General features: G+C 43.9%; 1 protein-coding gene across 5 annotated transcripts in view; it reads right to left on the bottom strand.

The window, feature by feature from the left end:
• SIL1 (SIL1 nucleotide exchange factor) overlaps nucleotides 1-25278 on the bottom strand; it is a 249957-nt gene extending 224679 nt beyond the window's left edge. The window contains exon 1 of one of the 5 annotated variants that reach the window (XM_061424675.1): nucleotides 25193-25278. The gene's annotated coding sequence lies outside the window, so the exon portion shown is untranslated. Of the gene's footprint in view, nucleotides 1-10261; nucleotides 10366-24900 lie in introns of those variants that run through there. The other 4 variants (XM_061424674.1, XM_061424677.1, XM_061424676.1 and 1 more) reach the window with 4 other exon arrangements.
• Nucleotides 25279-25789: the final 511 nt, after the last annotated feature.

Here is a 25789-nt window from a genome sequence, read left to right on the forward strand (position 1 = left end):
TACAACTGTGCACATGACTGAGAGCAGCTGTTCTCATCTGAATGCAAAGGTCCAAAGAACAGCAAGGAAAGATAAGAAAGCCTTCCTCAGTGATCAATGCAAAAAATAGAGGAAAACAACAGAATGGGAAAGACTAGAGATCTCTTCAAGAAAATTAGAGATACCAAGGGAACATTTCAGGCAAAGATGCGCGCAATAAACGACAGAAATGGTATGGACCTAACAGAAGCAGAAGAGATTAAGAAGAGGTGGCGAATACATGAAGAACTATACAAAAAAGATCTTAATGACCCAGATAACCACAATGGTGTGATCACGGCACCTACAGCCAGACATCCTGGAGTGTAAAGTCAAGTGGGCCTTAGGAAGCATCACTACAAACAAAGCTAGTGGAGGTGATGGAATTCCAGCTAACCTAATTCAAATCCTAAAAGATGATGCTGTGAAAGTGCTGCACTCAATACGCCAGCAAATTTGGAAAACTCAGCAGTGGCCACAGAACCGGAAAAGGTCAGTTTTCATTTCAATCCCAAAGAAGGGCAATGCCAAAGAATACTCAGACTACCACACAATTGCACCCATTTCACACACTAGCAAAATAATGCTCAAAATTCTCCAAGCCAGGCTTCAACAATACGTGAACCGAGAACTTCCAGATGTTCAAGCTAGATTTAGAAAAGGCAGAGGAACCAGAGATCAAATTGCCAACATCCGCTGGATCATCGAAAAAGCAAGAGAACTCCAGAAAAACATCTGCTTCACTAACTAACCTAAAGCTTCTGACAGTGTGGATCGTAACAAACCATGGAAAATTCTGAAAGAGATGGGAATACCAGACCACCTGACCTCCCCCCTGAGAAACCAGTACGCAGGTCAAGAAACAAGTTAGAACCAGACATGGAACAAGAGACAGGTTCAAAACTGGGAAAGGAGAACGTCAAGGGTGTATATTGTTACCCTGCCTATTTAACTTATATCCAGAGCACATAATGCAAAATGCTGGGAGGGATGAAGCACAAGCTGGAATCAAGATTGCTGGGAGAAATATGAACAACCTCAGATATGCAGATGATACCACCCTTATGGCAGAAAGTGAAGAGGAACTAAAGAGCCTCTTGATGAAGGTGAAAGAAGAGAGTGAAAAAGCTGGCTTAAAACTCTACATTCAAAAAACAAAGATCATGGCATCTGGTCCCATCACTTCATGGGAAATAGATGGGGAAACAGTGTAAACAATGTCAGACTTTGTTTTTTTGGGCTCCAAAATCACTGCAGATGGTGACTGCAGCCATGAAATTAAAAGATGCTTGCTTCTTGTAAGAAAAGCTATGACCAACCTAGACAGTGTATTAAAAAGCAGAGACATTACTTTGCTCACAAAGGTCCATATAGTCAAAGCTATGGTTTTTTCAGTAGTCATGTATGGATATATGAGTTGGACCATAAAGAAGGCTGAGCGCCAAAGAATTGATCCTTTTGAACTGTGGTATTGGAGAACACTCTTGAGAGTCCTTTGGACTGCAAGGAGATCCAACCAGTCCATCTTAAAGGAAATCAATCCCGAACATTCATTATAAGGACTGACGCTGAAACTGAAGCTCCAATACTTTGCCCACCTGACGCAGAGCCGCCTCATTAGAAAAGACCCTGATTCCGAGAAAGATTGAAGGCAGGAGGAGAAAGGGATGACAGAGGACCAGATGGTTGGATACCACCCCTCAACGGACATGAGTTTGAGCAAGCCCCAGAAGATGGTGAAGGACAGGAAAGCCTGGCATGCTGCTGTCCACGGGGTCTCAGAGTCGGACACAACTGAGCAACTGAACAACAACAAACTTACATTCTGGTGGAGGGAAACAGACAGTCAACAAGAAGAAAACGAGAAAAATATCAGATACCTTTGTTACCATGATGTGAGAAGTTACTTAATACCAAACAAATGGAAGGGCCTCTCTCTTAAGTAACAGCAGAACTGAGATCTGAATGACAAGGAGTCAATGGAGAGAACACGAGGGAAGAGTATTCCAGCCAGAGGGTACAAAGGGAGCAAAGGTCCTCTACGTGAGGAGCAGAAATGCTAGAGAGGCCAGAACACAGAGAATGAGGGGGAGAGTGCAGGAAATGTGGCTGCCAATTCAGGCAGAGGGAGATCTGCTCGGTAAAGGCCAATAAGTAGGGTAGGGAGTTTGGATGTAATTCTCAGTACGATGGTAAGCCAACAGAAACTGAAGGCAGGGGAGCTACGTTCTCAAGAACTTACTGCGGAAAGCCGGTAACTTATTCCAGGATATAGACTGACTTTACAAAAAGTTTACCTGGCCCCAGAAATTTTGAAGAGTTTCATTTCCCAAGAGATATACAAGTCACTGAATATGTACTACGTCAAGGGCACTTTGCTAACTGCTTTACATGCATTATTTTTATTCAATCCTCAACCAACACTATGAGTAGATATCGTCATTTCCACTTTACAGATGAGGGCACCGAAGTTCAGAAAGGGCAAGTGACTTGCCCAAAACCATACAGCATGTACAAAGCAGATCCACAGCTGGAACCCAGGTCAATCTGACTAGAAAGAGCCAGGGCCCCCAGCCACTTTGCTCTAATGATTCCAACCCCTTTCTGTTTGGGGGATAGGGGAAAAATAACAGTTCTTTCAGGTAACCACACAAACCTTCTGACTACTACTTCATTTCAAACTGAAGCAGCTTCTCATATTCCCCAAAGAGGAACACAGATTGGGGCCTGACTCCAAGTATCTTCCCCATGAACCTTCCCTAACAAACCAAATCCATTCTCAATGGTCTGCGCCCTTGGCCAGCCTTTCTCAGAACCTCTGGCTTCTCTACTTGATGGGGTCTGAGTTCTTGGAAGGGACTATAACCCTCATCACTCACTGGGCACCCACCACACATCAGGCGATGATACACATTATCTCATTTCATCCTAACTGTCCCAGTAGGTGGGTATCAGTATACCTTATTCAAATGAGGAAAGTGTCACAGAAGCACTAGGACAGGGACAAAGAACTATCAATTAGCAGAAGTGGAACTCTCTTTCTTCCTGGAGAACACAGTGCACGCAGCTGACTAAATGATGAGTGAATGAAGGGGCAAACGAACTCATCGTGGCCCCTACTCCCATGAATGAGGAAGAAAGCGCGGGCACAGGTCAGGGCCTGCGCTCCAGCCCTGACACTCTAGACCAACATGCCTCGCCTCCTCAGCCAATAAAGGCTCCAATTCAGAGAATGTGAAAGGCTCTGACCTTCCCTTACCCTCACTTCCACCCCTGCAGGAAATCAAATAAATCAAATTAACTTTCCCCAACACCTCCACCAAATACAATCCCATTACAAGGATCATTCCCCTCCCCAACCCCAAGACCACTGGGGAGTATTTTATTTTACCCAATTTGGTACTGAACAAACCTTTACAGAAAATACAACCCAGGTTACTTTTCATGGTCTCTTTTATGTCAACCACCTTACACAGCATTTCACAAAGGAAGAGTAGCAGCAACAATAGACTGTTTTAAGAAACAAACAAAAGAGCCCAAGGATGTGTTCACTACCAGAAATGGAAACTCACAAGGCAACAAAAAGAGGGGGCTGCTCCAGATGGTGCAGTCCCAACAAGAAGCAGGGCTACACCACCAAGAGTGGATCGCTCCTACCCCCAAGCCAGGAGCAAACAGGAGTCAAGGCATGTTGGAGGCCAGGGACCACAGGAGGAGGAAGAGGCCCACAGGAAGACAAAGCATCACCAAGTGGGCATCTGACCGGGATCCTCTCCAGGAGACTCTATGTTTTATTGAAGCATGACCATACAGAAGGTGACAAATAGCAGAAAAAGTTACCACAAAACTGAGTACCTCAAAGGCAGGACATCTTTATGCCACACCCAGCAAGGAGTCCAGCATATACCAGACATGCAAAACTAACAAAATCAGCCAAATAAACCATACTGTTTATTCCTTTCATACATTCTCACTGATACTTCACAACAACTCCCCCGTGAGGCAGAAATCTATCATTATCTCCCAGTTAGAGGTAAGAAAACTATGGGTCAGAAGTGAAGTAACTTGTCCGAGATCACACAGCTTATAAGTAGTTAAGCAGAGATTCCAGCTAACGTCTGCTCAATTCCAAGGGTCATGCTCCTAACCACTATATGCAGCATGGCCTTCCAGTGAGTGAGTGAGGAGCAGCGGCCAAGGCCACAGTACTGCTGAGGACAGGCTCTGATCTAGGGTCTGGAACCACCTACCACGCGTCTAACACTTGGTCTGACAGCATGTGACACTGATACCACGGGTCCCTCCTGCATCTCAGTCTTCCTGGCGACACAGTGGGAAGAAGGACGAAAACCCATTTCCAGCCCTCCAGACACTGGCTGCTGCCAAGAGAGAACATGTACACATCAGTATCAACCAGAAGTGAGCAATACACAAACCGCAGGTGCTGTCTTTGCTAACTTGGCACATCACGTTTCAGGAATGTACCCATGTCAGTGGCTTAGGTGGTCCAAGGTGAAAGGCGTAGGCCTTGCCCAGTTAGTGACAGCCAATAGAGATGGCAAGTCAACAGGCTACAAAGTGTGTTGTTGCTGTCACATGTTAACAAGTGACAGGCATGAAACCTCCAGGTCTCTTTCTGGGAAGATGACAAAATGCCAAATGCCAACACTCTGAGCCACCATGTCTGCTGAATGACCAGGTGGCCCTAACAACACACTGACGGTAGGCACGAAGAGAGGACCTGACTCAGGAGGAATAAGGCAACGTGTCATGGGGTCAGTATCAACATCACCATTCAGTTGACTGAAGGAAAAAAAGCAACGCATTATAGTAATGTTCCTCCTCTAATCTTCATTCTCACTCTCATCAAAATGCATCTAATGTACCAGCTAACAGAGTGATCTGTTCATACTGCAAATTCAATCATCTCACCGCAACTAACAACCCTCCAAAGGTCTCCCAGCTCTTCTAGTACAATCAAAATGCCATGCCATGCTGAACAGGCCTGTCCTTGCCACCCTCTGCAACCTGACCCTGTGCCTATCTCCTCTCACTCTCTGTGCTCTGGCCACATTTTGTTTCAGCTCCCCACAGAAGTCACGTTTCTTTCCTCCCCACCGTGCCCCCAGGAGGCTTTGTAAAAGTTAGGCCCTCAGCCGGGAATGCCCTTCAACCTCATGTCACTTCGCTTAGTAAACATCCGTTTGTTCTTTACAACTCAAAAATCACTCCCTTAACAAAGCTTTCCCTGATACCCTCTTAAACCCAGGATCAAGTCAAATTCCTGTCAAATATTCTCATGGTACCACATTCCTTTCTTTCCACACACTATTATAATCATAATTTCACATTTATGTATGAGATTATAATTTGATTAATGTCTATATTCATCAACAGTCTGAACAGGAACTGTATCTGACTTGGTGATAAGTATATAAAAGGGATAACCACAGTGTCTGGAATGTAACAGAGGCTATTAATGTGTCTACTGACTGAAAGAAAAATTCAGAGAGAAGGAAAATGAAGCTCTGTCCAAAACAAAATGGTTCTGCTTAGAGAAGCTATTCTCCTCTTGTGACCTTAAAACAAACTATTCTTCCCCTTCCCCCTCCTCTTTCCCAAATTTCTTCCAAAAGTTACCTTCTGTATCCTGCCTTTCTCCAAATGAGTGGTAGCCATAGTGATAAGCTGGCCTACAGCCAAAAATAGTCTAAGAAGATATCACCTTGTCTGAGTACTCCAAGCTTCCAAAATAAAAGTCCACAGCAAAGGCCCAGGCATATAGAAATACAGCAACCCTGGGACTTCTCTGGTGGTCCAGTGATTAAAATTCCACACTTCCTCTGCTGGGGGCACAGGTTCAATCCTCCCTCAGGGAACTAAGATCCCCCGTGCCATCTGATGCAGCCAAAAGAGACATACAGTAACTTTTACCCAGTAAAGAGACTGAAGGAGCAGCTTCTGTAAGAAACAAGCACTTCCCAAGGCAGGCAGTGCTCCCAAGTGACCCACACAAACGAAAGAGGGGAAAGGAGCACAGCGGCAGGGGACTGAGGCAAGAGTAGGGATACCGCTCCCCAAAGTGATTTTTAAACCCCATGTTTTACTCCCTGGATAAAGCAGAGATGCGCCGAAACATTAAATATCAAAAGTCCTCCAGATGAGTCAGCTCCAAAGGAGGTCTACAGGTTGTGGTTCAGAGAAGCAACACCAGGGCCTGAAGAAACTCACCTGTTAATCTCTAATTGTGGCCAAAATTCCCTTTGAAAGCAGAAGGGTCTTGTCCCTGCACTTCTACTCTTTAGGATAGGCAGGTGGGATGGGGGAAGCAGAAGCATTCACTGAGCTCTACTTAGTGGCAGGCATAGTGATAGTTACTTCAGAGACAGGGCTCTTAGTGAAGAACGAATGAGACACAGATGAGCACAAAGACAGGGACAGAGGCTCAGCAAAGTTAAATAACTTCTCCAACAGCTAGTGAGTGGCAAGGTCAGGAGCAAAGCCAGGTCTGCCTGAATCCAAACACTCTTTTCTCCTACCCCAGTGCTGCCTTTGTGGGTCATCTATGAGCCCAGTTCTGCTCCTCACCCCTTCACCGCCACCTTTCTAACCACGTGGGAATGCAGTTCCAGAAAGCTCTCTGGATGAGGAGAGGCCATCTTCTGCAAGCACAGCCCACCACAATTAGTATGTACACATAAAAGAGGTACACCACCACCCCTAGGTATGGAACACAGTTCACTGCAGGGAGTAGAGTTCACCAACTGTAGCTAAGAAAATAAGGCTGGATTTTCTGAAAATTCCAAATGAACCTATAGGAATAAACCCATTGCTGCTGGGTGCTAGGATGATAAAACTTAAACAAAAGAATGGTGTATGCTCCATCACACTATGAAAAAGACAGTACCTGCAGGGCAGACAACCCCAGCTGAAGTTTCCATAGCTCCTCTAGCTACTGAGAGAGGGGGGAGCAAATCAGTACCTGAATCACTTGCATCAACAAGGCATCTCTTACAAGGTTAAGCACCAATTCACTGTGCTGTAGTTGAAGGTTAACCCTTCCCTTGCACTCAGTACAGGATCTGCCTCTTATCAAATGCTATGCCAGCTGATTATTATGATAACTATTATGCCATTACAATAACATTATTGCACTTCTTCCTGCACTTGACATCTGTTGGCTGATAGGTTTAACTGGTACATAAGCAATAATTATTCAGTGCTCCCACTTTCCAAGCAAGCCTCTAGCGTGACTCTTAACACTAAATCCAACTGCAGAAGCCCAACCCCAGAAGCAGTGGGAAGCATGGCTCACATAGGCTCAACCACTATATTTCCAGTGGTCACAGTATAAGAAACAGAGGCTCTGCTAGGTCCCTAATTGTTGACACACTCCCCAATCCCTGGAAAGGTGATTGAGTTTGGGGGAAACACCAAGCAGCAAGCAATTTATTGCTAAAAATCCCTACAGGGCCAGAGGAGTCACAAACAGGCCTCAGTACTGCAGAGGGACAAGCAGTACCAAGTCACAATGCTACATACCACAGCAAGAGGAGGAGGAGAGGAAAATGCACTTCTCCACTGGGGCCTCTCAAATAAATGGTTCCCAGAGAGCCATTCTGCCTGCTCCCTGTATACACTTCCTGGCAACTGCTGGCATACTGGCAACAGAAAGAGGAAGAGGGAACAGAGAGCTATCTTCAGGCCCCTATTTTGAAGCTAAGAAGTCCATCAACCTGGCTACTGGGCATTCTTTATTTCTTTATGCAGGAACCACTAAGGGCCAGGATGCACCATGTTAGTCCAAAGTGAAGAACCAAGTTCCACTTGCTGTCAGTCAAAGCCCCTAACACACCGTGTGTGTGTGTGTGTGTGTGTGTGTGTGTGTGTGACTATATGTCACACTATACATGACAAACAAGGTAGAGAAAGACGTGAGATTCTATGACTGCAGAATATCAGTATGCCTGAATTACACATTAGCCTTATTAAAGAAAAGGCAACCCATAGCCAGGCTGCACAAAAAACATGATATAACAAACCCTACCAGGAGACCCAGGCTGCCTGTCTTTGTTCTCTAACCTGTAATACACAGGGCTCTTTTTTTTAAGGAGGAGAGGAGACGGAAGGTTATTTGAATTTAAATTATCCATGAACACTATAATCTGTGTGTAGGGAGAAAAGGAACATTCAGGAGTGCCAAGCGCAAGCCTTTGGGACATGTGTGGCCGAGGCAGTAATAGCCCACAGGGCTTTCTCCTTCAGCCTCAGCTTGCTACGCTCATCACTTAGGAGCAAGCAAGCCAGCAGGCAAGGCCCAGGCAACACAAAGGGGCACTGTCCCCTAGGTCGAGGGAGAAGACTGCCCTCTCCAAAGGAAATTAGGATGAAGCAACAAAAATATGCACAAGACCAGTCATCCACAGAAGTAACCCATCTGAGGAAGGGGTTTGGAAAGGTGTTTCTGTCTCACTCACCACTATATTCTCATGGCCAAGCAGTACCTAACCCATAGTGGGTGCTTGGCAAGAACTATAGATTCAATGGTAACCAGAAGACTTATTAGGTTGAAACAGACAGAAGAGTTAGAATCTAATTGTTCCTACTGTAACCTTTGGTAAAAGAAAGACTGATCTGCAAAGGATACATAAAAGGGAAGCTAGAAAATCAAAGTACTGAATCTCTCGCCAACGCATCCCTGGTGCCCTAAAAGACCAACGAGTGTATTTTGGTCAGAATATAGACATAGCCCTAGAAGAACAAGGCTGGAAGGAAAGAAGAGCAGAGGGAAGGAGACAGGGAAATAAATAAGACAGTCTTTACTGAGTGCTTACTACATACATATCTGAAAATCCAGAGGAAGTCGGCGAGGAGGGGAGGTGGCCACTAGGGGTTGGTTACAAATGAAGAAATAGGAGCAGAAGTTAAATAACTCATCTCAGATGTCTCACAGCTAGTATATGGTTTGAATTTGGGTATACTGATCTATAGACAAGAACTTTCCACCATACTTCACCTTGACTTCCTCCAGAGCTGACTTGGCTCCCAGCTCACCTTTCCTGTGGTGGAGACAATGCTCCTACCTGTCCTCACAAGTCAACTTGGTAATCATGCTTCTTAGAGTTAATTAGTTAGCTGGGACTGTAGCTCGATGGTCCCATGAATTTCACATGCTTAGGAATTTCACATGCTTTACGTCCCCACTGGGACTTAAACCTGGATGAACTAGCTGAGTTTCCAGACCTACAAAGCTGCCAACCAATGAGGCCTTGACTAAGCCATTAGCTGGTATATATCTCTATGACAACTCTCTTTGGCACAGCACAGGTTAGGGCTAGGTGAGGAAAAGATAACCTGAGCATGATCTCTGCATGCCCCCAACAAGTTCTCTTCAGATACTGCAAAGGAGGTACCAGGAGCCTCCCCCACTCTGAGTGGTGTCATTAATGCACAGAATCCTCTTTGATGGCAACCTAATTCTGATTTAAGTAAGAATAGAAAAAGTAAAATGTCAAAGATTTCTGCTTAATGCTTAGGAATAGTTGAGACTTCCTTCCATGGTGCTCACTGCCTCTCTGGAGCTTCCAGAGACTTTCCACACCATGACTCCAGGGGAAACAGAGTGGGAAAGGTAAGATGATTTTCAATATTGTATTCTGAAGAGCCCAGTGATGATGATCAGCCAGTGTTTCTAAAGGAAGTGAACACCCTGGACAAACTGAGGGGAAACTAAGAAGTACTAGAACACACTGTCTCTCAGGTTGTCTGTTTATTTTGCCTCCTGTATGAGGGCTTTCATCAGCTAAAAAATTTTTTTCAGTGCTTAGGGAAGCTGACAATTTACCCAGGTGCATAACAGCTGCTGGGAAGACCTGTGGAAAGGGGCCACCCAGCAAAGGCGGGCTGTGTACAGTGAGGAGGGTCTCCCAGGAGTGCCCTACATGCCAAACCATATGTTGTCAGGATATTAATCCAAACCCATCTTGCACACTTTACAATGTTTACTCTCTCTGGGATGTGGAGCATTAAATTATATCCAAGGACTACATGGGTCCTTCCAATTCTATTCCACATTTACTTCTTTGCTAAAAAGATTTGTAACCTGGAAACACAGCCCTCTGCCTAATAGCAGCAATAATATTCAGCAAAGAATAGGAAACCAGACTGTCAATTCAAGCTTCCCTAAAAAGTACTGCCCGTATGAAGCCTTAATTCACCCTACATAGAAAATGGAGAAACCTACTTTTGACTCCTTTTTTCCCAGAAAATACAGGTCTTTGTAACTGAGAGTCCTAAAGAGGGAAAGACTAGAAAGAGGAAAGAAGAGAAAACTCCACAGCTCCACCCCTGCCCTAACTGAAACATCTCCGGAAATCACTAAGGGAATTCCAAAAAGAGAAGACAACTTAACTGCCATAAGAACTTAGAGCGAGGTGCACGAATGTGAAGTATGGCTACCCAGATCAGCCACAGCTCTATCCTGACCAGCTGTATGGCCCCAAGTAAGTCACTTAGATTCTCCAAACCTCAAGAAAGCGAGAATGTTTTAAGGATCGGATAAAATAATGTTATCTGAAAGCCCTTTAAAAATAGTAAAATGTTGAACATACTTTAAGCCTGACTGTCATTCTAAAGACCCCTAAGTGAAAAACCCTAAAAGACTTCTGCAGAACAGAGGGGTGAGGCTGCCACCTCTGAGAGACAGTCTACAGGGACCGGGTCCAGGTGTTTACAGAGAAACACATGCTTCAGGAAGAAAGTGACAACAGAGAATCTGAAAAGGAGCTCACATTTGGGTTTGCTCAGGTACACTAAAAAATAATATATGTGCATAGTTCAGATCAGAGAAAGCACACAAAAGTACACAGTGAAAAGTCAGCCTCCCTTCTTCTCCCATTCTCCAGCCACGCAGGGGCTCTCACCAAAGACAACCACTCTTTTCAGTTTCCCATGTATTCTTCCAGATATTCCATCACCTACTTTCTGCCACAGATGGGGAGACCACTGGTGGCAACACTTTCAGACCCAGAAGTAATACCAAGCAGTAAGCACCGCCCTTAGAGACTATGCAAAGAACAGGACAGCCAGGGGATACGATATGGCCCTGCAAGAGGTTCCACAGAGGTACAGATTTCCTTCCGGCTATTATACTGCTTTGCCCCTTGGCTGACATTTAGGCGTTGATTTTGTTCAGTATATTTCACTTTTGGTTGTACTTGCTCATCCAGAATCCCTCCTCAGGGAAGCCTTTAACAGGAATGGTCTCTGTACCAGCCTGACCACCAGGCCCTTAGAAATCGACAGAGGCTGTCTCAACTGAGGCTGGACAAAAAGAGCAAAAATCACAAAAGTCCATAGGACACCATCTTTCTAGGGAATACAAGAGGATGAAGCCCAAACCATACATGGTCTCTATAGCACTCAGCCCAAGAGAGTAAGTCACTACCCATAGAAAATTACAGGATACTCTCAATCAAAGCTAGGTTTTCACCAAAACTCCCTAAAAAGCTCCCTCAGTTTATGATCTCCCCTCCCTTTCTTCTTCCACAAAGAAAATTTGTGGCTGGGAAATTTCAGCCTCAACCCAAAGGCCACAAAAGGATAGGAAGAGGTCAAATCTGGACCACACATGCACTTTGGTAGTCCTTGCAGATATCATATTAGAATCTGAATTTCTAGCTTCTCTTGTAATATGAGCTGAGGAGGCCACTAAAGCCATACTCACCTGTGGCAAAAATGGACTGAGAAGTAGCTGTTCCCCACAGAGTACCTAAGCACTCCAACTTGACAGCCCAGCATTTCTTGTTGCCTCACAGTTTCCAACCTGGCCCTGGGAATATCTCTAAGTTGGAGACCCCTGGCCAGTGAGTAACAGAAGGCTGATCAACTGGTAGGCACAGCGACCGACCAAATGGCTGGACTCTTGGATTCAAAAGCGTGTATTAAACACCCTCTGTATGCCAGGAATTGTGCTGGGGGCTGGGTACACAAAGAAAAATGAGGGATGCAATTTGTGGCCTCCAAGAATTTCTAATCAAGGTGGGAAGACGGACTCTAAAGAATCAGACTGTTTCAGACACAAAGGGCTCTGGGAGTTGAGTGTGCCAGACTCACTGTGATTAGGGATCAAGGAATGTTTCTGGGAAGAACTGGGATTTGAACAGAACTGCTAATCATTTCTCAGGCATTCATGTATTCACTCATACAATAAGTATTTATAGTGTCCATGTTACACAGCATTAGACTGGAGACAAAATAAAGTATGCCCATGTCCTTGGGAAGCTCATACAGTGAGAGACAGAACAACAAACCAGGATAAAGTATGCTGAATTCTATAATCAAAGTGTTGCTATGGAGATACAGATGAGGAGGTATTAGCAAGGCCCAAGAAGGTGGATCTGCAGAATAAAGTAGGAAACTAAAGAGAGAGTACTCCAGACAAAACAACTGGCTGAGACAAACATGCAGAATGCTTCGAGGACCACATGGATCAGTGTATCAGGAGCAAGCAGTACTCCTATGTAATGACAGAGGATCTAATTAAAGTGATAGGACAGGGATACACTGTGACAGGCATGAACACCAGGACAACTGATACATAGGGAATTTATTTAGAAGCCAGTAGGTGCCACTGAAATCTTCTAAAGGAGCGTTCTCCAATCAGAAATGTATTTAGGAAGATCCTAACGCCAGTGGTACACAATGTCCTGGAGGGAGCCAAAGGAGAAGCTGAGACTCCTATAAAAAGCCAGGTGCATGGGGGGAAATGGATACACGTATATATATCGCTGAATACCTCCCTGGTGGCTCAGAAGGTAAAGTGTCTGCCCGCAATGCAGGAGACCTGGGTTCAATCCCTGGGTCGGGAAGATCCCGTGGAGAAGAAAATGGCAACCCACTCCAGTACTCTTGCCTGGAAAATCCCATGAACTGAGGAGCCTGATAGGCTACAGTCCATGGGTCGCAAAGAGTCGGACACAACTGAGCGACTCCAGTTTCACTTCACTTTCACCTGAAATTATCACAACATTGTTAATCAGCTATACCTCAATACAAAATAAAAAGTTTATTAAAAAAAACACTCAGGTGCAGTTCCAGGAAACAGAGGAAGCAGTAAGACAAGATGAGAAAGACACAGCAGAAGCCTGCCCCAAATTTTAAGACAATGGCATTTCTGAAAACATTGTGTGTGTGTGTGTGTGTGTGTGTGTGTGTGTGGTAGTCAGGATTATTTATTTGCTTTAATTGGAGGATAATTACTTTATAATATTGTGATAGTTTTTGCCATACAGCAATTGAAAGTGAAAGTGGAGAGTGAAAAAGTTGGCTTAAAGCTTAACATTCAGAAAACGAAGATCATGGCATCCGGTCCCATCACTTCATGGGAAATAGATGGGGAAACAGTGGAAACAGTGTCAGACTTTATTTTTGGGGGCTCAAAAATCACTGCAGATGATGACTGCAGCCATGAAATTAAAAGATGCTTACTCCTTGGAAGGAAAGTTATGACCAACCTGGATAGCATATTAAAAAGCAGAGACATTACTTTGCCAAAAAAGGTCCATCTAGTCAAGGCCATGGTTTTTCCTGTGGTCATGTATGGATGTGAAAGTTGGACTGTGAAGAAGGCTGAGCGCCGAAGAATTGATGCTTTTGAACTGTGGTGTTGGAGAAGACTCTTGAGAGTCCCTTGGACTGCAAGGAGATCCAACCAGTCCATTCTGAAGGAGATCAGCCCTGGGTGTTCATTGGAAGGACTGATGCTAAAGCTGAAACTTCAGTACTTTGGCCACCTCATGTGAAGAGCTGACTCATTGGAAAAGACTCTGAGGCTGGGAGGGATTGGGGGCAGGAGGAGAAGGGGATGGCAGAGGATGAGATGGCTGGATGGCATCACTGACTCGATGGACGTGAGTCTGGGTGAACTCTGGGAGTTGATGATGGACAGGGAGGCCTGGCGTGCTGCGATTCATGGGGTTGCAAAGAGTCGGACGTGACTGAACTGAACTGAATTCATGAAAACACTCCTTGATTTCTGTTTTTCTACCTATGCAGACTGGTCTTGCCCCTAAATAATGAGGTTTAACCCTATTTGTTTCATTCAGAAGTAAGGCACAGGCAATCGTTATGATCATGTCAGAATTTTTTAAAACTCAGCTTGAAATCAGTACAATGGGGGTGGGGCTGGTTAGTAGCTTCAGGGGCTTTTCCCTCACTTCACTCCCACTGCTGAACCAGTTGCAAATCTCAAAGCAAAAGAGAGACAACTTGAGCACAAAATCCAGGTCAGTGTAATTGACTATGCCTCTCTGACCTCACACAAGGCCAGGAATGAGCATACAAATCAGAAAAAAGCCGTGACAGAAGTCAAAGTTCCCTTAATGAGCTAATTGCTTCATGTCTGGCCGAAAAGGAGAAGGCCAGAGACAAGGAGAACACATTGTCTCAGTGGGCTGTAGTCAGGCTCTGGACCAGCCAGCCCTGATTCATTAAAATCACCATGTCAGATGCCCCTTGACTGGGGTAGCCAGTAGAGAGAGCCTCAAAAAGGCGAGAACTAAGCCGAATAAGGATGGAGGTGGCAAAGAAGCTGCAAAGTCCTTTGCTGTTCACAACTTTTAGTTATTTAGCATGAGCATGATCAATGTGACTGACAGGAATAATAAACCAGCCAACAAAGACAATGATGTGATGGTTAAGATCACACTTGAACAGTCAGCATAGTTTATCCTCTAACCGGGTCAGGAACTGGAAACTGCTGTTGCTGTCATTATCGATAATAATATACAGAGCACTTACACTGTGCCCGTGAATGTACTTTCTACAATTCTCAATTCTCAAGACAGCTACAAAAGGAGGTATTACTATTCCCATTCTACAGATCATGAAATCAAAGCTTAGAGAAAGTAAGCATCTTATTAACAATCTGAAATCTAACAATAGAAGATTAAGAAACCAAATGAGCTGATCCATGAGTGGGGCTTTTTTTAAATTGTAGCTCCCCAGTAGCATATTGGACACCTTCTGACCTGGGTGGGGGGAGGTCATCTGCTGGTGTCTTATATCTTAGCTTTTTCACACTGTTTATGGGGTTCTCTCAGCAAGAACACTGGATTGGCTTGCCATTCCTGCCTCCAGAAGATTACGTTTTGTCAGAACTCTCCACTATGACCGTCCATCTTGGGTGGCCCTGCACAGCATGTCATATAGTTTCATCGAGTTATGCAAGTCCCTTCACCATGACAACACTGAGATCTATGAAGGGTTGACTGAGGAGGCTTTACAAATAGCTGACGAAAGAAGAGAAGTGAAAAGAAAGGGAGAAAGGGAAAGATAAACCCAACTGAATGCAAAGTTCCAGAGAATAGCCAAGGAGAGATAAGAAGGCCTTCTTAAACGAACAATGCAAAGAAGCAGAGGAAAACAACGGAATGGGAAAGACTAGAGATCTCTTTAAGAAAATTGGAGATATCAAGGGAACATTTCATGCAAGGACGGGCATAATAAAAGACAGAAATGGTAAGGACCTAACAGAAGCAGAAGAGATTAAGAAGACATGGCAAGAATATATAGAAAAACTACATAAAAAAGGTCTTAATGACCTGGATAACCACAATACTATGGTCAGTCAGCCATAATGTCAGCCAGACATTCTGGAATGTAAAGTCACAGAAAAACTACATAAAAAAGGTCTTAATGACCTGGATAACCACAATAGTATGGTCACTCACCTAGAGCCAGACATTCTGGAATGTAACGTCAAGTGGGCCTTAGAAAGCATTACTACAAACAAAGATAGTGGAGGTGATGGAATTCCAGCTGAGATACTTCAAATCCTAAAAGATGATGTTGTTAAAGTGCTGCACTCAGTATGTCAGCAAATTCGGGAAACTCAGCAGTGGCCACAGGACTGGAAAAGGTCAGTTTTCATTCCAATTCCAAAGAAAGGCAATGCCAAAGAAGGTTCAAATTACTGTATAATTGTGCTCATTTCACATGCTAGGAGAAGGCAATGGCAACCCACTCCAGTACTCTTGCCTGGATAATCTCATGGATGGAGGAGCATGGTGGGCTGCAGTCCATGGGGTTGCTGGGAGTCGGACATGACTGAGTGACTTCACTTTCATGCACTGGAGAAGGAAATGGCAACCCACTCTAGTGTTCTTGCCTGGAGAATCCCAGGGAGGGAGGAGCCTGTTGGGTACCGTCTGTGGCGTCACACAGAGTTGGACACGACTGACATGACTTAGCAGCAGCAAGGTCAAAATCCTTCAAGCTAGGCTTCAACAGTACGTGAACCAAGAACCTCCAGATGTAGAAGCTGGATTTAGAAAAGGCAGAGGAACCAGAGATCAAATGCCAAGCATCCACTGGATCATAGAAAAAGCAAGAGAACTGCAGGAAAATATCTACTTCTGCTTCATTGACTACGCTAAAGCCTTTGACTGTGTGGATCCCAAAAAACTGTGGAAAATTCTTAAGGAGGTGGGAATATCAGACTGAGAAACCTGTATGCAGGTCAAGAAGCAAAAGTTAGAACCTTACATGGAACTACTGACTGGTTCAAAATTGAGGACAAGGCTGCATACTGTCACTCTGTTTATTTAACTTATATGCAGAGTACATCATGTGAAATGCTGGGCTGGATGAATCACAAGCTGGAATCAAGATTGCCAGGAGAAATATCAACAACTTCAGATATGCAAATGATACCACTCTAATGGCAGAAAGTGAAGAGGAACTAAAGAGCCTCTTGATGAGGCTCAGAGAAGAGAGTGAAAAAGCTGGCTTAAAACTCAGTATTCAAAAAACTAAGATCATGGCATCCAGTCCCATTAATTCATGGGCAATAGAAGGGGGAAAAGTGGAAGCAGTGACATATTATTTTCTTGGGTTCCAAAATCACTGCTTATGATGATTGCAGCCAAAAAATTAAAAGACACTTGCTCCTTGGAAGAAAAGCTATAACAAACCCAGACAGCATATTAAAAAGCAGGGACATCACTTTGCCAACAAAAGTCTGTCTAGTCAAAGCTATGGTTTTTCCAGTTGTCATGTACGAATGTGACAGTTTGGACATAAAGAAGGCTGAGTGCTTAAGGACTGATGCTTGTGAATTGCGGTGCTGGAGTAGACTCCTGAGAGTCCCTTGGACAGCAAGATTAAACTAGTCAATCCTAAAGGAAATCAACCCTGAATATTCATTGGAAGGACTTTGGCCACCTGATGCAAAGAGTTGACTCACTGGAAAAGACCCTGATGCTGGGAAAGACTGAAGGCAAAAGGAGAAGAGAGCATCAGAGAATGAGATAGATAGCATCACTGACTCAATGAACATGAAATTGAGCAAATTCTGGGAGATAGTGAAGGACAGGGAAGCCTGGCATGAAGAAATCCATGGAGTCGCAAAGAGTCAGACACTACTTAGAGACTAAACAAACAACAACAATAGTTAATTTACAATGCTGTGTTAGTTTCAGGTATATAGCAGTGATTCAGATAAAGAATATATACATATATAAAGAATACATATTTATATTATACATATAAATATATAACATATAAAGTATATTCATTATATGCTTTATAATATAGAGTATAAAGTAAGAATATATAGTATATATATGTACTTTATATATAGTTTATATATATTATATATAATTTATATATATTAGAGTATATATAAAGAATATATATAAATATATACTATAAAGATATATATAAAGAATATGGGCTTCCCTGGTGGCTCAGATAAAGATTCTGCCTGCAATGTGGGAGAGCTGGGTTCGATCCCAGGATTGGGAAGATTCCCTGGAGGAGGGCATGGAAAAACATTCCAGTATTCTTGCCTGAAGAATCCCCATGGACAGAGGAGCCTGGTGGGTTACAGTCCATGGAATCACTAAGAGTCGGGCATGACTGAGAGACTAAGCACAAAGAATATATATTGTATAATATATGCATGGCATGCAACATCTTAGTTCCCCAACCAGGGATAGAACCCAAGCCCCCTCGCAGTGAAAGCACAGTCTTAACCAATGGACAGCCAAGGAAGTCCCTCCATTATATTAATAGGTTATTACAAGATATTGAATATAGATCCCTGTGCTATACAGCAGATTTTATCGTTCATCTATTTTATATACAGTAGTGCATACCTGTTAATTCCAAACTAATATATCCCTCCCCTCCTTTCCCCTTTGGTAAACATAAATTTATTTTCTATTTCTGTGTTTTCATTTTGTAAATAAGTTCATTTGTATCACTTCTTTTAGATTCCACATACAGGTGATATTATACGGTATTTGTCTTTATCTGATTTCCTTTATTTAGTATGATAATCTCTAGATCCATCCATGTTGCTGCAAATGCCATTATTTAATTCCTTTTTATGGCTGAGTAGTATTCCATTGAATATATATACCACTTCTACTTTATCCATTCATCTATTATTGGGACACTTGTTGCTTCCACGTCTTGGCTATTGTAAATAATGCTGCTATGAACACTGGACCCCTGAGTGGTTTAAACCACTGTGACATACCATCCATTCCTTCACTCTTTCTTTTAGAAGTGTTTTAAAGGTTTGCTTGGGTCACAAAATAAGGTCCACTGCTTCACTGGCTCTATTCTTTATAGAATACACAGCAGTCTGGCCTGGGCACTACTTTATTGTTTCTAAAACAAGTGGAAACTTCAATCTATTTCCTTTGCTGCTGCTGCTGCTAAGTTGCTTCAGTCGTGTCCAACTCTGTGCGACCCCAGAGACGGCAGCCCACCAGGCTCCCCAGTCCCCGGGATACTCCAGGCAAGAACACTGGAGTGGGTTGCCATTTCCTTCTCCAATGCAGCAAAGTGAAAAGTGAAAGGGAAGTTGCTCAGTTGTATCCGACTCTTCCCAACCCCAAGGACTGCAGCCTACCAGGCTCCTCTGTCCATGGGATTTTCCAGGCAAGAGTACTGGAGTGGGGTGCCATCGCCTTCTCCACTATTTCCTTGAGGTAAGAGCAAAAGCAAACACTTACAAATAGGAGAAAAATCGTCATGACACCCAAAAACCTCAACTGTGAGAGCTGTAAGATAATGAACAAGGCGGTCAATGGAGGCAGGGCCTTCTCCTTCCATAGGGATTTTTAACTGCAATTACATCTTGCATCTTTACAAGGTTCTAAATAATTCCAACAACTTCTATGGCCATCTTCTGCAAACCCTCTGGCTTGAGTCTCAGCTCTGCCACTAATATGCTGGTGGCCCTAAAAAAGGTATATGGCCCATTTCACATGCCTGAAGCTCATTTCATCAGTAAAATAGGAACCCATCAAAGTAAAACTGAAGCAATGGGTGATGACAGAACTAGAAGGGTACCTTCTGAATCTTTACTCACCCAAGAAACCACAAAGAGCCATCCCTTAATCTGAACCAGACTCAATCCTGGTGTTTGCAATGAAATTGATATAAAGACCTCCTAAGATGATCTCTTCCAGCACAGAAATGATGTGAATTTAGACTGACTATAATCGAAATCAAATCCCATGAGTGAATATAATCTAAATCAAATCCCATGAGTAAGACATGCAGAGGGGCACAAAATCAATATTAAACTCCTTGCTAAGGAGTTGGCCTCTTATGCTTCCAATGTCTACTACTCCCTGGGTTCAGAGCATGATCAATCAATGTTTGTATTGATTGTCCTACTTTATGTTTCTTCCTCTGAACTGAAGCCTGCTAGTTTTCCACAGTTTGGTCAGATGGATGCTACCTCCTTGGGAGCCTCACAGAGATAAGAGGCATAAGCATGAAAGTATTCACAAATGTAAAGACATATCCATTTAAAAGTCCACTGGCATCAGTCTTCCTCACCAGACCTTTGGGATGCATTTCTCATCTTCCAGTTTCTAGAACTCCTCTCTCTCACAAGACAGAAAGGGCAGACAACTTGCAGAAGGAAAGTGACAAGACATGGATCAATTCACTGACTGCTGTATGTTTTTCTACCTGTGATGACAGTAAGTGGTAATTAAAAGGCATAATCAAGAATGCTTTCAGTCAAGACATAGCCAGCAAGCAGACCTCAGAAACATACCCCTTCCCATTTCTCTGTGAATTTGACATGTGACATGGCTGAACAGACACTACTCAATTTTCAGTCCAAGAACATCTGTGCTCAGCTGTGATAAATAAAGGCCAAGGAGACACTAGAGAAACAAATGGCAAGTGCAGTACCTGAAAACTCTTAAGATTTGGAAGAAAATAAAAACAGTAAAGAATATACTCATTCAGGCCTATTTGGAAAGTCCAGATAAAAATATCCCTCCTACCTCCACTCATATTCCATTTCTTCTCCAACTCCCTTAAAATCATTAGGCTTTGAAGCAGACAATACAGAATAACTTCAGTAAGGGACAAACAACTTCTGCTCTGAATTATTAAGAATAGCAATAAGCAAAAAATAAATACGCTGCTACTGCTGCTGCTAAGTCGCTTCAGTCGTGTCCAACTCTGTGCGACCCCATAGACAGTAGCCCACCAGGCTCCCTCTTCCCTGGGATTCTCCAGGCAAGAACACTGGAGTGGGTTGCCATTTCCTTCTCCAATGCATGAAAGTGAAGTTGCTCAGTCGTGTCCGACTCCCAGCGACCCCATGGACTGCAGCCCACCAGGCCCCTCCGTCCATGGGATCCTCCAGGCAAGAGTACTGGAGTGGGTTGCCACTGCCTTCTCCGCCATTAACTGGCTATATTCCAATAAAAAATAAAAAGTTAAAAAAATGAGCCTTGATGACTATATTAGTGAGACAATATAGGATAAGACCATGCATTCTCAATGAGGCAAAATCACCCCCCAAGGGGTGAAAATTGATTCCTGAGGAAGAAAAAAAATCTTAGATATTACAACAGTTTGTGGCCCAAAGGGCCAGAGAACATAAACAGATACACAGTATATTTGTTGTATTAAAATTCCATTGATTGGAGGCAAAGGGGCAGTTAGGGGAAAAAATGTCTCAAAAGGTGCTAATGAACAAAAAGTTGAGAGACATCGGATTAGATGTCCAAAGGGACAACCCAGTTTCCAAAAGAACCTGATCATACTGGCACCCTAATCTTTCACTTCCAGCCTCCAGAACTGCAGGAAATAAGTGTGTGTTATTTAAACCACCCAATCTACGGTGTTCTATTATAGCAGCCCATAATGGACTAAGTTACTTCTCAAGGCCTCAAATTGTTCCTAGGACCCTATTAGGAGAATGAGGGCAGATATGACCAGCCAACACAACCACACCCTTGTCCATCAGTCTGGGCTAAATATAGTTCAGTTGCTTCTGGATTCTGTCTCCAAGGTAGAAAATTGCACAAGTGAGGATGCCAGGTGTAAACTCTTCACAAATCAGGGAAATTCTGACAGGTTCTCCACATATGTCCTGAGTAGCTTCCCTCTTTTATGAGGTTTTTATTCCAAAGACAAATTCAATTATTGTTGAAGGTGGTCATCAGGGGTCACCCACCACCTCACCTGAATGACAACCAGCTATCCTTCGTCCCTACTTGGCAGTAAAACCCTTGGTGGAAGTAAATGAAGAAAAGGGAAGGATATTCCTTCCTTACACCACATATAATTAAAGTAAGAAGCTGTATATTGCAGAAGACTAAGACTTGCAGCTTAAAGCCTACTCAGAGAAGGATAAAGCATTCATCCTCGCTCAGAAAGAGAAAAGATTAGCTCACAAGAACAGGTCTCCAAACTGACTCCAAATCCAGGAGTTAGAGATGACTGTGCTACAGAGCGTGATCCAAACACCAGCTGAGGCCCCACAAAAAAAATCCCCAGGAATCCACAACCAAGGGGCTGGCATTGTAAGAATGTTCAGATTAGCTCTCGTGAAAAGAGGCTTACTCCAAGAGACTGGCAGACAGCCTCCACAGCACAGTGTCACTCAGGAAAGGATAGAAAATGAATGAAAAAAAAAAGAAGGCAGGATGAGAAGGTCAGAGCATGAATCTACAAACATAATGAAATGACAATTAGAAGGCATCCGCCTATTTGGAAAAATGTACAACTTGCTTTTACAAACTCTTGTCTTTCTTAATATTTTCATTAATAGCAAATCTTTATTGAGGATGCAAACAGTTACTGCATTCCTGTGTCCCGAAAGCTTCATATGCACTACCTCATTTAACCACTCTTCAAAGTATTATTCCCATTTTTATCCACTAGAAAACCAAGCCTCAGAAGTGAAATAACTTGTTAGAGGTCATACTGCTAATAAGTGATAGACTCAGAATCAAAACTCATGTTCAGGGAATTCCCTAACAGTCCAGTGGGGAGGACTCCATGCTTTCACGGCCGAGGGCCCAGGTTTAATCCCTCGTGGGGAACTAAGATCCCACAAGCCATGCAACATGCTCACCCCCATCCAAAAAGGAAAAAACCTCACATTTCCACTAGGTCCACTTCAAATGAACTGTTAATTCATCTGAGGTCACATGACAGGTTGCCTAACCATGCCATTTGTAGTTTAAAAACAAAAAAAAGAACAGCAGCAACTGTATGGTGTCATGTATTAGTGAAACTGATCTCTCATATGGTTCAAAAACATCTCTGACAATTTCAAGATGGATTTTCAAAACTATTTTGTACAAAGGCCATATAAAAAACAAAAATTTTTAATGGGACTTCCCTGGAGGTCCAGTGATTAAGACTCTACACTTCCGATGCAGGTTTGATTCCTAGTTGGTAAACTAAGATCCCACAAGCTGAGTATGGAGGCAAAAAAGAAAAAAACAAAAGGCCATTATCAGGATATCACCCTCAACCCCCACCACTTACACATGCCATTCTAAAAGAGAACAATACTCACTGAGAATTAAGTTCTGGCATGCTTATTTTAAGACTTCCCTAGTGGCTCAGAGGATAAAGTGTCTGCCTGCAATGCAGGAGACCTGGGTTCGATCCCTGGGCTGGAAAGATCCCCTGGAGAAGGAAATGGCAACCCACTCCAGTATTCTTGCCTGGAGAATCCCATTGACAGAGGAGCCTGGTGGGCTACAGTCCATGGGGTCCCAAAGAGTTGGACAGGACTGAGCGACTTCACACACACATGCTTATTTTAAAGCCATTTTGTTACTTTGCAGTTTTTTAATTATTCTTTTCTCCTGTCACTGAAACACACCAGGGCTCAAAATTGGCCTCTACAGAAAAGTAATAGCTGGCATTCAAAGACATCAGGCAAGAGGAAGAGAGCAGGAATCAGAGGACAAAGCTCATTCCTGGGCTACCACATCTCTACTAACATACTACCCATTCTCACCATCTGTAAAATGGGGGCAGTAAGTCTTGTCTATTGTCAATTTCATCTGAACAGCACATGTATTAATCTGCAGATTAAGTCCACTAAACAGCCAAAAGAACAGTAAAAATAAGTCTGATATGGCAACACCTTAAAAACCCAAGGGCCGGACTTCCCTAGTGGCTCAGTGGTAAAGAATCCAGCAGCTAATGCAGGAGATATGAGTTCCATCCCCGGTCCAGGAAGATCCTACCTGCTGCAGGGCAACTAAGCCCAAGTGCACCATAACTACTAAGGCTGTGTTCTAGACCCACGTGCCTCAACTACTTAAGTCCAAGCGCCTAGAGTTCCTGCTCCACAACAAGCCACAGCAATGAGAAGTCTGCGCGCCACAACTAGAAAGCAGCCCCCACTCTCCGTAACTAGAGAAAAAGCCCATGCGGCAATGAAAACCAAACACAGTCAAAAGTAAGTAAAAAAAAAAATTTAATTCCATTCAGAAAAAAGCCCAAGGACCAAGTTCTCAACTGAAGCCACAGACCAATCCTGATCCATTCCACACAAATATCAATCCTGATATCCTGTCCTAGCTCCCATCAAAATCCTATCCAATCTCCAAATCTGGCTATAATTTTATCGGAAAAGAAACTCGGGTGGGTTGAGAGCTAAAAAGACACACAGGTACAAAACACATCTTTCACACTGTCTAAACAAACATTGTTTTAAATATTAATTTATTCTCTTGGCAAATATGAAGGATTCATTCTTTTCCTGCTTACCTAGTCTAGGTTTAATCTAACTTCCTAAATCCCCCCAAAATTTAATTGTTTTATTTATTGAATTCGAGGCCAAGTATTTAAAAATATTTATTTAAAAAACTAATCTTACATATGAATCATATATTACAACCCTCTAGCTCCTCTAGTGCAAAGGAACCCCCCCCCCCACACCCACACACACCCCACCCCCCCTACCTCGCAGGTGCTGGGTATTTCCTGATTACCTTGTTTTTCCCACATGTGGCTCATAGTTTAAATGATTTTCTATTGCTTTCTGTAGCAGAGAATGTCAAAGCGAGGATTTTGGGACCACCTGAATCAGAACCACCTGGGGAGAACTGCAAGTACCCATGCCTCACTTTATCCAAAATGCCTGAAAATAATGCCCAGAGATAAACAAAACCCTCTGAGTGATTTGAAACACACCAGGGATAGGCACAACCTTCTGGTGATTTTAAACACAAAGTTTCTAACTCCGACTTTACAGGCAAGTATTTTATCTACCTAGGGCAAAGGAAAACACAAGATCGAAGTGGAAATACAACGTGAGTGGCGTTCAATTCCATATGGTGAAGAGACACCAGAATGTCAACGCTGGAGCATGTGGACAAATGAAGAAACTGAGACCGGGAGAAGAGAATAGGGAAGGAAACTAAAACAAATGAGAAGCCAAAAGCCTGTCTCGGACCCCCACTGCCTCATCTCCTGGCATTCAAGCAGGTATCCTGGAGACGTTTTGAGTGGGAAGGATAGGGAAGGCAGCATTGGGCTGAGAGGCCAAGTCTGCAGAAACTAGTGAAGAGTCCAGAGCCCACTTACACGTCCCGCTTCAGAGACCCTGGTGGGATGTGTAGGGACCCCGAACAGTGCTGGGAAGGCGCCAGGGCCGCTGGCGGGTAGAGACCGGAGCAGCGCCCTGAGCCTCCAGCCCAGGCCCAGGGCCGGGTGGCCTTACTGCCCCTACCTTCGGCTTCCCGCCCGGCAGCCCAGGGGCAGACACAATCCCCACAATTCCAGGCGGCCGCTGCGGCAACCAGCTCCCCGTACGCAGACGCGACGGCCACCGTCAGAACCCGTGAGCGCGCGGCTATTATGTCACTTGCCTCCTCACCCAATTGTCGCCTTCCAGAACAGCCGAGCGGCGTCCCACTGCCTTTCCCGCACTCGAAGTTGTTAGCCCCGCCCCCTCGCTTCTGTTAAGTCCCGCCCCCTAGCGTCTACCTGAGCGAACCTCCTGGCCCTTGTTTAGCCCAGTATCCTTCCGCCGGTGTGAGATACTTGCGGGTCCAGTTTGCTTCTAAGTCAGAGAGAAATAGAACTTTGAAGTTTCGTCTCTGATTTCCCAACAGCTTCTTCTTCGCGGAAAAATCATCAGAAAAAAACTAGAGGTGGCACTGCACCAGAAGTCCAGTGGTTAAGACTCAGTGCTTCCACTCTAGGGGCATGGGTTCAATGCCTGGTCGAGGAGACTGCAAGCCTCATGGCCTAGACAAAAGAAAGAAAGCAAGCAGAGGGGTAGGGAGTGAAAAAAAATCAAACTGGTGTGACTCAGCTGGGATAAAGCAGTAAATGGACTTCCCTGGTAGCTCAGAGGGTAAAGAGTCTGCCTGCAATGTGGGAGACCCGGCTTCGATCCCTGGGTCGGAAAGATCCCCTGATGAAGGAAATGGCAACCCACTGCAGTATTCTTGCCTGGAGAATGGCCAGG

Source organism: Bos javanicus, chromosome 7 (genome assembly GCF_032452875.1).
Source record: "Bos javanicus breed banteng chromosome 7, ARS-OSU_banteng_1.0, whole genome shotgun sequence".
Taxonomy (NCBI): domain Eukaryota; kingdom Metazoa; phylum Chordata; class Mammalia; order Artiodactyla; family Bovidae; genus Bos; species Bos javanicus.